Source organism: Periplaneta americana, chromosome 9 (assembly GCF_040183065.1).
Source record: "Periplaneta americana isolate PAMFEO1 chromosome 9, P.americana_PAMFEO1_priV1, whole genome shotgun sequence".
Taxonomy (NCBI): domain Eukaryota; kingdom Metazoa; phylum Arthropoda; class Insecta; order Blattodea; family Blattidae; genus Periplaneta; species Periplaneta americana.
In genome coordinates this window covers 128,414,726-128,431,993 of record NC_091125.1, presented here as the reverse complement: position 1 = coordinate 128,431,993, position 17,268 = coordinate 128,414,726, and the positions used below count along the sequence as shown (strand labels likewise).

Genomic DNA, 17,268 nt, shown 5'->3' with positions numbered 1-17,268 from the left:
AAAAGGTATTACTTACTGATAAAATAAGAGGCCTAGAAAATTTTGTAGTATCCTGATCATTTCAGCAAGATCTCTTAGCAAGATAAAATGATTTTACCCTCTACATTTCAAGCTCTACATGCAGCAGCTACACCAAGATAATATGTCTACTGTTCCAAAGCATAGCAAACCTGACTTTCTTTAACTTTCACCTACAATCCACAATGACCTGAAATAGCTATTGCTTTACTCCCACATGAAAACCCCACTGATCGTCCTGACATTTTTACTTACGTTTTCGCGTTGAAACTCAAAAACTGAAGGTAGATAGGTTCAAGAAAAAGTATTTGGCATAAAAATAACATTCAGAGGTAGTATGTTTCATTATTATGGAAGCAAATAATTTTCAAAATGTCTGGTATTTTTCATTGAAAATAAATCAGAAAAATTTTTATTTGAACGTCTAACGAACTTAGTTTGCAGCGTTTGCTGCACAAGCCACTAGTTTGTATTTAATTCGCTGTTAAATATATTATGCTCATGTCTAAAAATCTTTATATCAACCTAGTAATAAAAGTGATTCTATAGCTGTGCTTAACTAGAAATTTAACAGTTAATTAACTAAACAAATTTAAATTGAGCGTGAACAAAAATACTTTATTCAAAACCATCCGAAAAATTAACTTCTTAAGACTATAAACTACTTATTTTGATCAATGGTTTATTTTCTGAGTAGAATGCACTTCAATAAAATGTAGAAGTGATGTGTACAGCATTACGAGAGTTTGTCTTCAAATGCAAAAAAATATCTCAACAAATTAAGTTACTGGTATAAAAATGAGACATACTTATTTAAAATAATGGACTTTATTTAGGAAAATTTGTATTTAATTCGCTGTTAAATACATATGTTATGCTCATGTCTAAAAATCTTTATATCAACCTAGTAATAAAAGTTATTTTATAACTGTGCTTAATTAGAAATTTAACAGTTAATTAACTAAACAAATTTAAATTGAGCGTGAACAAAAATACTTTATTCAAATCCATCTGAAAAATTAACTTCTTAAGACTATAATAATAATAATAATAATAATAATAATAATAATAATAATAATAATAATAATAATAATAATAATAATAATAATAATAATAATAATAATAATCCGTGGCGCTACAGCCCACGAAGGGCCAAGACCGACCAGCTGGCTGCTGGCCTCACGGCCACATGCCAAAGCAGAGGCGGACGATCATCCAATCAGAATGGAGGTATTGTGTGGTTAGCACGATGATCCCCCCAGCCGTTATAGTTGGTTTGTGTAACCGGATTTCACTACCTATCGTAGCTCCCCAAGTGAATCACGATGCTGGGTGGGCACCGGTCCCATACACTGGCCGAAATTTCATGAGAAAATTTCTTCTCCCATGAGGACTCGAATCAGCGAGGATTCCGTAACGCGAGTCCCAGGCAGGATGCCATAGACCACGACACTACAGCGCGGGACTCTTAAGACTATAAACTACTTATTTTGATCAATGGTTTATTTTCTGAGTAGAATGCACTTCAATAAAATGTTGATGTGATGTGTACAGCATTATGAGAGTTTGTCTTCAAATGCAAAAAAATATCTCAACAAATTAAGTTACTGGTATAAAAATGAGACACACTTATTTAAAATAATGGATTTTATTTAGAAAAATTTGTATTCAATTAGCTGTTAAATATGTTATGCTCATGTCTAAAAATTGTTATATCAACTTAATAATAAAAGTTATTCTATAGCTGTGCTTAACTATAAATTTAACAGTTAATTAACTAAAGAAATTTAAATTGAGCGTGAACAAAAATACTTTAGTCAAAACCACCCGAAAAATTAACTTCTTAAGACTCTAAATGCTCTGTGATCTATTAAAAACGTCCTCTACGAAATAAAAGTAGAACTGGTATAGGGAAAAGTTGTAGTCTTCCTGTCAGGGAAAATATGGAACAAGGTGATGAATAAATACACTGCTGTAGTGAACATATAATTATATTATGTACAAGTAAAATGCTTAAGTTAAATTGTGGTCACATTTCCCTCCACAAGATCATCACCACCCATTGTACTCTCATTAATACATGTGATAATGTACATCATATTATACATAATGACAACAATAACCTTCTTTTAAATTAATATATACACATTTACACTTAACTGATATCTAATGTGGTGTTTTCCTTTTACACTGTTGCAATATAACTTCATTACAATACCATAGTAGGAAAATATACCATCTTGGCAGAAAGAAGATGACTTGCAAGATAATATCACATTACAGAGTATATTCGTTACGGGGTTCCAGTGTCAACAATTCTAACAGTACATATATTTAAAATGAAGTCATGTATAAACAGGATGACTGGGTAGCTCAGTTAACAGAGCGAACAGCTGCGGACTGGAAGGTCCTGAATTCAATCTTAGAAGACGGCAGGATATTTATAGTTACCAAAAACTTCCAGGGTCCACTCACTCTCCTCTCAAATTGCGTACTAAGTTTTTCCCGTTGATAAAGGATGGCTGGAGCGTGGTGGTAACCACAACACTTCATTCTATTCATGAAGACATGAAAGCATGGAGATCTACCTCCATGACTCTCATGCATCTTCATAATGTTTAACATGATACGTTTTTACCTTTTCACAGAATGTATGTAATGTAATGTAATGTATATATTTTTCTTATTTCTTTGTCCACAACACCTTTCATTGCTGAGTATTTCCTTTACATGTTGTAGAAAGTTTTATTCATTGTTATATGTACATTATGTATGTATGTATGTATGTATGTATGTATGTATGTATGTATGTATGTATGTATGTATGTATGTATGTATGTATGTATGTATGTATGTACAGTAGAACCTCGATTATTCGACACCCTATTAACTGATCAGCGGATTATCCGACTGTCTCTCTCTCTTTTTGCTGCAGAATAAAATATGATGTCCTATACAGTTACTTGTTGGAGGGGGTGTTTTTACCAACTTGTAAATTAGTCATTACCTGCTTTCAATGTAATGAGCCCAAGAACTTCCACACAATTGTAAACTCCGTGTACCATTCAGTCCTTGTCCTACTGTTGAAGTGGCCATACTGTATAACTTATATTATGTAAAATGTCTTCCATCGGTGTCGAAAGAAACGAAAAAGCGCAAGTAATTTAGAGGTTGGGAAAGCAGAAACTCCATTTCATGTCGAATCAGAATATGATATTGACATTACAGCTGTGCGCGATTTAATAATAATAATAATAAAAAAAAAAAAAAAAAAAAAAGATAGTAAAGTGTATAAAGTACGAGTACCTATGAAAATCTACAACACGAGACATCTATTCCTAATTATATTGTGACAGTCGGGAGTCGATCGTGTCCCACAGAGGTCGTGGGTGCACGAGGAAAACGAGCGACGCAGCCACCTTCTTCGCTGCGGCCGCTCGGGTCTGGAGGGGGCAGACGTAAGAGGGGGGCACGAGGTGGAGACACGGACGCGACGAAGGGTGAGGAGGGAGTAAAGCAGCTGGTGACTGAGGGGAGAAATCCAGAGAACTCTGGATAGGCGTTATCTTCTAGGCATCTGTCGATTGTTCGCGAGATCGTACTCTCCAGAAACTATGGTTTAGTTATAAATACAACACGCGAGTGAACTTGAGCAGTGTTGTGGTAGTCATTGGACAGCAAGCCAGCCAGTCTTGTGAAGCCAGCTTCGAGACTGGAGTTCGACTTGAGTTGTGTCCGTAACTGTGGAGCCGGAAGTCTTGAGTTTGAGTGCAGTGGACCGCAGTTGGGGGACCTGAGTTCGAAGTTTAGTGTACTGTCTCTGAAGGTCTGGGGTTCGAGATACTGTAAACTCGAGTGACTGAGCTAGAAGAAATTAGCCAAGGCAAACGAACTGTGAACTGAGAACTGACAGTTCTGATTTGTAAATAGTGCTCTCTGAACATTAGTTAAGATTAACAGTTCATTGTTGTTCTCAATAATCCAAGTAAATTGTCACTGTCGTCTGTGGAGTGCAGTAACAAATACTGTGTTACGGTGTGGAGTGGAAATCCCACTGTTGACGGAAGTAGAATTAAATTGTAGAAAGTGATTATTATTGTCGTAACAATAAAGTTACATTGTTCAGTTGGAATAAATTTACAATATATTCATACAGTAGACAATCATCACAAGGAGTTCCCTTGGCCCTTAAAACCGGACTTAAATTAGTTAATTCTGATGCTCTAACTAGCATGTTAAACACAAGACATGGAGAAAATTTGGCCTATGTATTATGCACTTAATTTATGAAAATCTTTTATTGTATCGGTACGGATTATCCGATTTTTTCATTACCATGGATAATAGAGGTTCTACTGTGTGTGTGTGTGTGTGTGTGTGTGTGTGTGTGTGTGTGTGTGTGTGTGTGTGTGTGTGTGTGTGTGTGTGTGTGTGTCACAGATACAGAATATTCCAGGAGAAATGTACAATACTTCAGAAAAAGTTCAAATTAAACTACATTATTCATTTATTTAAGCCATTATACCTACATTCGAAGTTTAGCAGTTCAAGTGCTATATTTCATGTGTCACAGCAACACACTGGCAGTGCACTGGAAAGAGCTAAGTTCACATTACCGTACATTTCATTCTACAGTTGACAGGAGAATAATGACCAAGGTGATCAGATTTAACTCTCTCTGATCTTTTTTTGTGAGGTCATATGAAGGCCTTCTTGTATGAAATCAGGATATATACTTACGGGTACCGCATATTCGAAGTTTAGCAGTTTGAAGTGCTATATTTGATGTGTCGCGCAACAGAAACAGACTAGTTCACATTACTGCACATTTCATTCTACAGTTGATACGGGAATAATGACCAATGGGCTCAAACTTAACTCTCCCCAACTTCTTCTTGTGAGATCACATGAAGGCCTTTCCGGTGCCGGAACGAATTTTTCTCCAATAATAGGCATCTACAGTATGACTACTTACAGTCATTGATTATTCAATGAGGACGGCGAGGCCTCATATATGAATTTAAGTATATATCAATGTTAACAGTAACTCATAAACTGTTGTCGAAAATGGCCACAAAGTCATTTAAATATGCGCTCCTGCATATATGGCTTGTATGTCTTAAATGCAGGTAGTAGGCCATTGATGATACAAAAGGAGGAGAGTTCAGTCGGCACTGTGAATCGGATCCCGGTATAGCTCAGATGGAAAGAGCATTCAGCACGCAGAGCTGAGAAGTCCTGGATTCGATTCCCGATGCCAGAACGAGTTTTTCTGCAATAATAGGTATCTACTGTATGACTACTTATAGTCATTGATTATTCAATGAGGATGGCGAGACCTCATATATGAATGTTATCTTTTATTTAATGATGCTCGCAACTGCAGAGGTTATATCAGCGTCGCCGAATGTGCTGGAATTTTGTCCGCAGGAGTTCTTTTACATGCCAGTAAATCTACTGACATGAGCCTGTCGCATTTAAGCAGACTTAAATGCCGTCGACCTGGCCCGGGATCGGACCCGCAACCTTGGGCATAGAAGGCCAGCGCTATACCAACTTGCCAACCAGGTCGACCTCATATATGAATATAAGTACATACTTATTGTATAAAACCAAGATTTATAACAGTGAAGAGCTGCTACAACGAATTTTCGCTACTGTAGATGACACATATCACTGCTTTAACTACAAATTATCTGTGCACAAGGGTAAAAAATGCACAGCAATTGGAGGATACTTTGAACAGCTTCTTTAAATTACAAGATAATCCAATTACTTTACTTTGGGGCAACACTTGCAAATATATTACAGTAACTAAAATGTTTAAATTAATATCACATATTTAACAAACTATTTTAGGTATGTAATGTACGGTGAGTGGAACTCAAAAGATGGTTAAGTCAATACAATTAAATTTATTTTTTGTTATTGCAAACTAAATGTGTTAAAACAAGATAAAATACATTCTTTTCAATTTATCACATAATTGTGGTATATAAATGCCATTATTTACTAACGTAGACAGCAAGGGACAAAATTCTCCATGTCCAAAATGTAACAAAGTATTCAACATAGGGATGTTGCTGTAGGCTCGAAAGTGTCAACAGTGGTACCACAAAGACTAGCGGCATCAATAAAAGTGAGTTTAAAATACTAAAATCGGAGAACTGCTCATTAATATTGTTCTGCCAAACCTGTATTTCCCAGTAGAAAGAAAATGAGACAGATATCTACTCGACAATGAACTACAAGAACGACATTATGGGGAAAAAGAAAAAGACATTACACCAAATAAATAACAAACTCGAATCTATGAACGAAATACAGGACAATTACAAATGATTCATCAGGTTTTAAGTCAAATATTTGCGAAAACTATGGATGCAATATGTTTGTGCTTATCATGAATCGAAAGAAAAACTCTGAAAGTTTACTTTTGCATTGTTGTAACTCTGGTGCGTGTAGACAGACGGCAGCACAAGCAGTTTTCAAAATGGTGTCTATGGAGAAGAAAATGTTAGCAGTTTTCGAATATGAGAAGTCATTTCCCTTTGTTACTGTATAGCGTGGATTCCAGAGACAATACCCTGGAACTTCACTGCCAGGTCACCAAAGCATTCTGCAATGGCATCGTCAATTTAAAGCAACTGGTACTGTGAGTAAAGGCAACAGCAGTGGACTCCCAAACGTTTCTAATGAAACAGTGGAGCAAGTGAGGGCGAGTTTCATTCGCAACCCTCAGAAATCAACATTCTGCACCAGTCGGGAACTTGATATTTTGCAACTGACTGTATGGGAAATTTTACGAACCCAAATGTGAATGAAACTGTACCGGATACAGTTACTACAAAAGCTAAAACCAGAAGATCTCGTCAAAATATATTAATTTTGTAATTCCATGCAGGCTGCTATGGAGGAGAATGATGGTTTTGAGGACCTTCTAGTGTTTAGTGACGAGGTCACATTTCACTTGAGTGGCAAAGTTAATTGCCATAATGTACGAATCTGGGGTACTGGAAAACCACGTTTGACAGTGCATCATGAACGAGATTCTCCAAAAGTGAATGTGTTTGCTGCAGTGTCTAAATCAAAGGTATAAGGGCCCCCCCCTTTTTTATGTAGACAACTGTGACAGATATGTCATTCCTCGATATGCTGCAGCAATGGTTGTTTCCTCAAGTGGCTGAGGACTCCAATAACTTCATTTTCCAACTTAATGGAGTGCCGCCCCATTGGCACACTGAAGTGCATTGCTATCTGAACACAGAACTCCCTCGCCATTAGATTGGGCGATGTGCTTTAGATGACTTAAGGTACGGTCACACGTTGCTACTTTTGCAGCGATGCAGTACAAAAAACTGCGCAACTCTCGTACTGCGACGTGTGAACGACGGTGCAACCGAAAAGTAGCGGCTGCCAAACCTGCTGCTCGCTACTTTTTCATGCTGCGCGCAGCTTAAAAGTAGCGACGTGTGAACAGGGTTCTCAGGGTTGCAGATGCAGCATTTTTGATATCGGTTTTGTTGAAACTTTTACTGTGGTTGTGACCAGTGTTGCCACCCATATGTGCCAATGATACTTTTATTGTTTGGATTTATTTTAATGTTAGATGTGATGAAAATAAATTATTTGTAACAGTTACTAAATGCACAACACAGTCTGAGCATATTTGCTGGCAATATAATTCATTTTTTTAATTTTCTGTAGCGTAGTTTCAAACAGGAGGGTTGCCAACATTGATTACGTGAATATGCTGTTGGTTATCATTTAAGTATATAGGCGTTTTTAAAAGCTTTATAGTAAAAATAATGCCAATTTCTGAATACTAGTTAGGGCAGAAAAGCAAATAATAGATAAGTAAGCTTTCGCATGAGTTTCTTAATAATGCAAACATAACAACAAAATGTATATTGAGAAGTCAACACAGAGATGGAAACCTGCAGCATGACTGCGGCTGCAAAAGTAGTGCCTTGTGTGTGAACAGACTCGCAACGTTCAGTTGCAACTTTTGCAGCATTTGGGTTGCGCAGCATGAAAAGTAGCGAGCAGTGCACTACTTTTGGCTTACGTGTGAACACGACACGCAACTTTTGCAGCTGCAGTACAAAAGTTGCAAAGCAAAAGTAGCGACGTGTGACCATACCTTTAGTGGTGTTACAGTGGCCTACTAGATCCCCCGACCTAATAGATCTAATGGACCAACCAAGAAGGCATTCCTGACGCTATTTACCTGTTAATGATTGTGAGCATTGAATAGAGAAAGAAAGTATCTAGGTAGTTTGCCATCTTCATTTGGTAGCTATCACTGATTTGTATGAAGGTGGAAATGATACTGAGATTAAAAACAACAGAGTTTCTAATACACTAAGCTTATTAAAGTTATGCCTTTCATTACCAAAAACATACTGCCAGACTGAGGATCTACATTTCATTATAAATTTCTACACTCACTTAAGGAAGATAAATTTCGACTAGAAGAAAACAATATGAAAAAGACTAACCTCAATAGAATTCCAAGTAACAGCAGGTTAAAACATTTTAGAAAGTTATAATGCTATAGAATCTTTACCATTCCAACATTATAAAATTTTACAAGCTTAAAGTTATTACAATCTCAAGAGAAAATTGAATATAACATAAACTGGCTACAACACATTTCACGAATGACTGAGGAAAGTCTCTCAAGCAGAAATTTACATTACAAGCCTAACAAGAAAAGAATCGGCATAACTCTGAAGAGACTGGCAGAAGAAATTCATTTATCATTTGCATACTGAAACAAAATACACATTTAAATTTTAGGAGGAAAAAAAAAATTGAACTCATACGACTTTTCATAATAAATATAAACTTGTTTATGAATTGTTTTACAGCCTGCACTAAGAAGCCGATTCTAATATGAAATATGACTGCTTTCACATTCTTCCTTTTGTACACGCATTTTTTTTATCGATGTCATCTTTTTTATATTATATTCTAAGTGTCTTACATATTATCTGCTTTCTGCTGTGATGGAGGAACATTTATGAAAGACAAAATAAATTATTACACTCTCTCAACCATTATTTTGCCAAATTCTACGCAATTCTGCAACAATATTTCAAATATACTTTTTTTTTTTAACTTTGGCACAAATCCTTGTTACAGAAAGGGTTCATGAACACAAAAAATGAACATAATTATTGTTCTCTCAATTTAAAATAAAACAGTGTAAAAGAAAAACACTGATAGTGGTCCATTTTACAAATACTGAAATCCTCTCATTCCAAGAAGCCCTTTATAATATAAATAAAAAAAAATACACAGATCGCCTTTAGATCTGAACATCAGCACAAAATCACACTGAGACATTATTCTGCCATGATGGAAAAATCAATATGTGACACTGAATTAATGAATTGTATATCTGGTGTGATATAAAGCTAATAGAGGTTATAAGTATAAGTTGTAACTATTGTACTAGTTGCAGATAAACATTTGTACTTGATTGCTGAACACAAACTGATCATCAGTTTGTACGACAGATGACAGTGAGTGATAACATTTCACAAGCAGGCTATTACACAAATGGAAATTTAAGGGTATATGTACGTGAACGAGCACAAATATTATAAGAAAATTGAGGCTCTAAATTTCTAATATTTTATAAGAAAATGAACTCACAATTGGATAAAAATTACAAGGTACCAGAACAAGACTTATTAGAACTTAAATATCTGATAAAAGTATAAACAAAGGTTACTAATAATATTTTTCAAACCAGTTTTATCAAAGTATGGAGAAAAAAAAAAAAAAAAAAAAAAAAAAATCTGCAGTTACATCATTTGGTAACCACAACATTGTTATGGTCTTTCTGACATCCTTAATATTTTTCCTGCATGTAAAAAACACTTATTTCTGAAAAGTAGACTACTCTCAGACATTTAGAGTTGTTTATTTTAATAAAATTAATTTTTTATTATATATATATATATATATATATATATATATAATATTAAAATTTACATAATGTTTTGTGACCTAATTTTTCTATTTTCAAAGAAATGGGCATTATTGTAGTCTACCTTTTGCATAAATGCATGTTAAATCAGTGTACAACATTTCGTAATTCTATCTCTAATGGTTGTGAAGTTATGAAATGATATGTGTGAAAATGTTCAAATTTTGGAAAATTTAACTTAAAGTAAAAAGTGAATTCTAAAAAATATAATTAGTAACTTTTTTTATACTTTTATCAGATATTTCAGTTCTAATAAGTCTTGTTGTGGTACCTTGTAATTTTTGTCCAATTGTGAGTTCATTTCCTTATAAAATTTTAGAAATTTAAAGTCTGCATTTTTTGATAATATTTGTGGTCATTCACGTACATATACCCTTAATAGGAATCTGATCGATTTTACAAGAAAAAGATGGGAGAATAGTTTTAAAATTAATTTCACTTATAATTATGGATTCTTATTTGTGTCAGTGTCTCACTGTTAACACTGAAAGTTTCGAACTACTTTGATGAAGAAACTGGAACAATCTAATAGCTGTCATGTACAAAAATCACTGTCATATTTTTTCATTACATTTTCAGTGCTCAGAAGCGGCGCCAACAGGGGGATTTCGGTGGGCAACTTCTTATCCAGTTAACACGTACCTATCCTTCAACTCTTTACCACTCAACATGAATATTGAAAGTTTCGCAACACTTCGAACATAATTATTTACTCATTATTTAATTATTATTGTATTTAGCTCACAATTTTTCCTTACCAATTATTTCACAGGTCTTCTTATTGTTGTGTGAATTAATATTGTTTATGTTTTTAATTTACTAAATCACTTTTAAATTTAGCTTCAATTAGGCCAGCCCTGATGGCTCAAGCGGTAGGGGCATGGCATGTTTCTATCGCTTGGTCCAAAGGGTTCGAGTCCCGCCTCGGGCATGGGTGTTGCATTTGTATTAGTGTACGTAAACCAAAGGAAACAAAAGAAAACGAAAACAGAGATAACTTTGGTAAACGGCCTCTGGCCGGTCTAAATTTAAAAATAATAATAAAAAAAAAATTAATGTATTTTTGTGACAATTCTTGATAGTGCGCAAATGGAAAACGAATGGTACAGGGAAAATTCCCTCTCTAGAGCTCGAAATTTGTCCATGTTCCCCACCCGGGATTTCATGTGCTTCTTAACTATTTTAATTTTAGGCTATTTATGACACGTTTAACTTCAAAAAGTTTTATTAAAAATTATCAAATACCTTGTTTTCAGTCGTCCATGTATCATCCGAAGTAATAGTGGCTATTTCTCTACTTTAAAACTAAGGTAGTATTGATCTACCCAAAACAAAGCATGCATATGGCAAAGTGTGTACGCATATGATGATGATGATGATGATCATCATCATCATCATCATCATCATCATCATAATAATGCTTAAATAGAAATGAAAAGCATTAGCATATAAAAAATCTACAGCTTATCAACTCCATCAATCATCCTTTCCTGGAAAATATAAATCATAATTGTATGTTACTCATCACTAATATTTAATATTAAAAACATCTACCTTGATCATTAATGAACTATTCCCAGAACATTTAAACGATTTAGATCACGAGGAAGAATGTAGCTATCCACCTGAATGTCCTCCCTCTACAAATTAAAAATGTAGGTGTTGCCACTTTCAGTAGGCCTACATTTGAACAAGATCACTTTCCATTCAAAAACAATGTTCCCAGCGTTTGCTACAATGACCTCAATTGAGTCTGAGATAAAATCCTCTTGTTGATTAAACTAAGAAATATTTTATGATCATGTTAGTAACAGTCTAATAAGCAGGCAACAATTGATTAATATTTTATGTAAAAGCCATCTATGTGCTTATTAAAGTACAAAATAGTCATCAAATACTATACAGTAGGACTTGTACAAGAAATAAATGATTAATGTTTTCGGCAATATTTGCCATCTTCAGATCAACGATATAACACATGATTGTGAGACACAGTAAAGGCTGATTCACAATAAACCGGGAACGGAAACTACAACGAGAACGAAAACATGTATGTATTTAAATGGTAGCTCACATTTAAATACATTTTATTTTAACATTATTTCCGTTTTCGTTCTCGTTGTAGTTTCCGTTCCCGCTTTATTGTGAACCAGCCTTAATTCACAGTTGGTTAGGAAATTCAATAAACAATATATATAAGTTGTACACAGGATAAAATATATGGTTAAAATTTAACGTGTTGAATAGATTAAAATTAACAAATTGTGACTAGCAGATTTGTATCATTGATGAAAGGTATTCACACGTTACAGGAGTCAGCTTTGGCTGAGTTTGAGTGATGGTGAGGAGTGAGGAGGTTGCTGTATGCTTTGTGCTGGCTCGGCTATGACTCACTCTTCATCATCACTCAAACTCAGCCATAGCTGACTCCCGCAATGTGTAAATATCTTCCATTGGAAGAAAATGTACAACTTTCACAATAATACAAAGCTGCTAGTCACACAATTTGTTAATTTTAATCTATTCAACACGTTAGATTTTAACCATATATTTTATCCTGTGCACAACTTGTATATACAGTATATTATTTATTGAATTACCTAACTAACTACGAATTACTGACTTTCACAATCCTGTGTTATATCGTTGATCTGAAGATGGCAAATATTGCTGAAAACGTTAATCATTGATTTCTTATATATGTACTATAATATTTAATGACTATTTTGTACTTTGACAAGCACATAGATGGCTTTTACATAAAATATTAATAAGAAATTCTTACTTTTTCACTCTAGAACTTATGCAACTCTCACAAAGAAGGGAACGTCGAGCTCTTAGTTTTGGGACAAAACTACCTATCTACGTACCTGGAAAGAAATAGCAGTTCTTTCTTTTACTGTGAACATTCTCTCGGCTAATATGAGGGAGAGGGAAATTATTCCTTTTACCAGAATGGATTGAGACTTTTGAAACGGCCAGTATTTACTATGACATTTCTGTGGGCAAAAAATTAAAGTTACTATTTTTATGGCTCTTAAAAAATGCATGGAAAAATATTGTCATAAATATAAACAGGTGATTTTTTAAATAATTTTCTGCTACTTTTCATTATAGATAATCAAATAACTCTTAAGCAAAATATAAGTGAGAGAAAATGTAAAAAACAATGGAAGATGTAGAAAATGATGTACCGTAACCAATAGTATGATCCATTAATAGAGTGCACAGAGTATCCACTTTCTATGCTGGAAACTGGAGATCAAAATTTGGAGTATCCAGGTGGAATTTGTGACAGACAAAAGGTGATATTGACCTAGCTTTCTAGAAAAATTCCGGTTTTCCTGCCGTCTTATCGTCATTTGTCTCATCAAAATCATCATCAGTGAAATAGCAAAGGAAAACTACCTCCTCAAACCATTTCTGCCAGAGACCAACCTAATAGGACTCATACTGCAGATGAAGCAAGTAACCAAGGAAATCCCAGAGTTGGAACCAGCATCTGAGTATCGAGGTCTAGCACCATACAAGAATGCAAGCTGAGAACTTTTTTAATATTGAAAATAAAATGAAACTTCTTTTAGAATGTCACGTATTGGTTTTTGCATATGTAAAATTATCTTATTTCTGAAATCATAGATAATAACAGTAATTTTGTAAACATTTTACTATAATTGTCACCTATTGGTTTGTTTATACGTAAAACTAACACATTTCTGAAATTATAGGTAACAGTAATAATTTTATAAGCACATTTTACTACTTGGTTTCATCTAGAAAAAGATTTCTTCTCCAAAATAATTTCATATCCTTTATGAGAAAGCAAAAATAATACACATATACTGGTACCCTTAAGTGAGATTATCAACCAGGCAGATATGGTACATGTAACTAGAAAATATTGCAGCATATCATCATCCTAATTAAAAAGAAAAAAATAGTGTTTTATAACACATATTTTCTATCGTTTACATATTCATGCTGCAGTTCCATACAAAAGTTAAGTTGAGTTGCAAGAAAATAATATAAAGAAATCTTGTCTGTATGATCTGTATTCTCAGACTTCAAATATTTTCATTTTAAAACTTCATGAATTACTATCACAGACAACTTCGTAATATCAGTACTCTTTCAGATACACTTCATGCACTGTAGTCAGACGGTAGATATCGCAAATGTAACAAAAAATATCTGTAAAATGTATCTCCTTGCTCGTAACAAAAATAATATAAAGTATTTATACATATACCATATCATACCGACCAACAAAATGATAACTTATTGGTAACTTAAATTATCATTTTTTTGTATAAAGATGGCCGGGAACAATGACGATTTAACTGTATCCGTTACTGTTTTACATGCAATACAAGGGAAAATATTGTAATTGGCAATTATACTCTTATTTCTAGACATTATAATACAACAATAACTAAAAACCTCTAGGAACAATGCTCGGCATACAAACTGAAGTGAAAATGTACCTCACGTTACATATAAATTACCATTCACACATTAGGGTGTAATCTTGCCAGGGTCTTAATAATTAGAATTCCTTAAACTTCGGCGTTTTCGGAAGGTCAGAGTTAGAATTCATCATCTTGAGTCACATCCAGGATTAGGATTTTGAAAAGTAAAACAATGATCAATATAAAAAAAGGATTCAAATTAATCACTTTTTCCTAACATTACAGTCAGTAATATAATATGTAAATAACATATTAACTTAAAAGTTGGTAGTCTTGTAGATATACAGAGAAAGCTAGAAGGGTTAGAAAGTTTAAATTGAGATGTATTTTACTGTCAGTCACATTACATTACATTTAGGGTACAAGGGAAAAGGGAGAGGAGATTCTGATATGTTTGCGGCATGAATAAAACTTCACACTGGTTTGACTACACCCTGTCCATAAAAGAAACAATTAAAGTCCGTATCAAGATAAAACATTATTAAACAAAAAACTAGTCACATTCGTTTATGCAGTTAAACTAATGTTACAAAACACAACATGCTGTAACAATTCTTGTGGAGTGGTCAAACCTGAGCGAGTGATATTAAATTATTTTCTAATAATTAAATAAACAGATGATAGTAACAAATATGTAGAAACAACAGACTCATAGTTTACTAGTGCATAAAACAAAAATTATAGAAAATGTAATAAAATATATATTTTGAAACCAATGATTCACTGTTCAAGCAAGTCTCTTTATGCAAGAAAGAGAATAGTTTCTACAAAAGAAATTATGCAAACAGGACCAAAAGATTAGGCCCCTTGAATAAAATTGTGCACCATTTATGAAAAATAAGTAACTTCCACAATAGGAAGGAGTACTTATGTAAGATTTTTTTTAACGTTCTGCTGTAGCTTCCTCACTGTTTTCTTGTAATGGAATGATTAAATTAGTCTCATACTATCCATAACATTTTCACTCTACACAAGTCCTTCTTCAAAGAAATAAAACAATTATTAAATTCACATAATATTAAACAGGATATGTTATATGGTAACCTGATACGGGTTTATTACAAATTCACTTCCAACACCTGTGATCCAGTTCTCAACTTCTTGAATTCATCAACTGAACTGTTATGTAAAATTATGAAGTGACAACTTCTTAGAGATTTTTACTTTCTCCAAATATAGACATTATAGAAAACATTATAAAATCAACCATTTAATTTGGACTTGCAAGACATGTAATCTGGATTTTTTTTTAATCAGGTCTGTATGTCTACATGTAACCAGCATTAGATTCTTTAATCACGACAACTGAAACTAAGCAATCAAAATTATTTTAACTTTGTACTCGTGACTTCATTAACTATATCTGATTACGAAAGTGAAGATTGGACTTGTAAATGAAAAAGGAAATCACGTCACTAAGATTGCCTCTATCTTTGTCTTCAGGTGAAAAATGGGAGCGTAAGAAGGGCACCCACATGTTGGGGTAGTTACAAACAGCTGAATCTGCTTGACTGATCTTGTTCACCTGGAGACAAATACTTTCATTTTCATTAATAGCAGTAGGATAAGTTCAATCTACACTCTCCTAAAATTTCATCAATGCTTTCTACTTCATTTAGATCTAGTGATTAGTCTTTATTAAAAAATATTTGTACTTCTAAGAATTATTATTTAGTATAGAATGTAACTGAAATAAAGCAGACAATGCTATTGTTCCAACAGGCCACTTGTGCCTAACTGTTAAGGGCGGAGTTAATAAAACAGCTCTAAATTCTTAATCAATTTCAGAAATTTACTCATAATGGCAGTTACCTACTGAAGAACTGAAAAGTTTATAACAGTTATTTCAGTATAATTGCACTAAATTGTTAAAACTAAACATACAAGAGTAAAAAAATCATATTAATTTAGAGGCTTACATATTTTACTAGACGACCTTAAAATAATGGTAATTTTAATACTATGGAATCTAACTTATTCAAATTTAAAAATGAAAAGCATTTACTGTAATATATGTTTCCCTCCCACCCTTTGCAATGTAGACCAACACAATTCCAATTACAAAGCACCAAAATTAAGCTTAGCTCAGACATTAGCGAGTTAGACTCAAAATGTGAATCTGTACTCGGGTATGGGTTTGAATTCTAATTATGCCAATTATGTGGTCGGATTTTTTCGAGATTTTCCCAGAATGTATGGAGAATGTCAGATAGTCTCATGGCGAATCCTTGGACTCATCTCACCATCCCCAAACCCACAGAAAGCACAATAAGCCTTCAGGTTTTAGTGAACTCGGGAGGTGGGGGGGGGGGGAGGGCATAGAGCAAAAGTTGAGATTTGGAACAATCAGGTATTGGACATAATCTTGTTAAACAAATTCAAAGAAATATTACAAAATTTGCTAAGACTGACTTTTCTGCAGTATATGGGCAGTACACGATTTCTCATAAAAATGATACCAAACAACTTGATCATTTAAAACAAGAACACAGCTGATTTACTACATAAACTGTATAAGAAATGAGAAACTAAAGTTTTGCAACATTGCTAATGGTTTGCTTAGCTGCCTCACGTATTTCAAGACATTCCCCTTTTAAGAAAAGTTTTCATCAAACAATACTCATTCAGTTTTATTCGAAAATACAAAACCAATAAATGTTCTTTATTGGCATCATAAAAGAGGGACACTCATTAAGTGCATGTTAAAGTTTCCAATGAATCAGAACTTTGACCATTTCTAAAATATACTTAAATATCTGCATTGTGGTTAAAAATTCAGTT

General features: G+C 33.8%; 1 protein-coding gene across 1 annotated transcript in view; it reads right to left on the bottom strand.

Moving 5' to 3' along the window:
- Positions 1 to 9,805: 9,805 nt before the first annotated feature.
- Positions 9,806 to 17,268, bottom strand: part of LOC138706488 (sorting nexin-13-like) — a 90,989-nt gene continuing 83,526 nt past the window's right edge. The window contains exon 21 of the mRNA XM_069835831.1: positions 9,806 to 17,268. This exon is cut by the window's right edge and continues 22,972 nt beyond it. The gene's annotated coding sequence lies outside the window, so the exon portion shown is untranslated.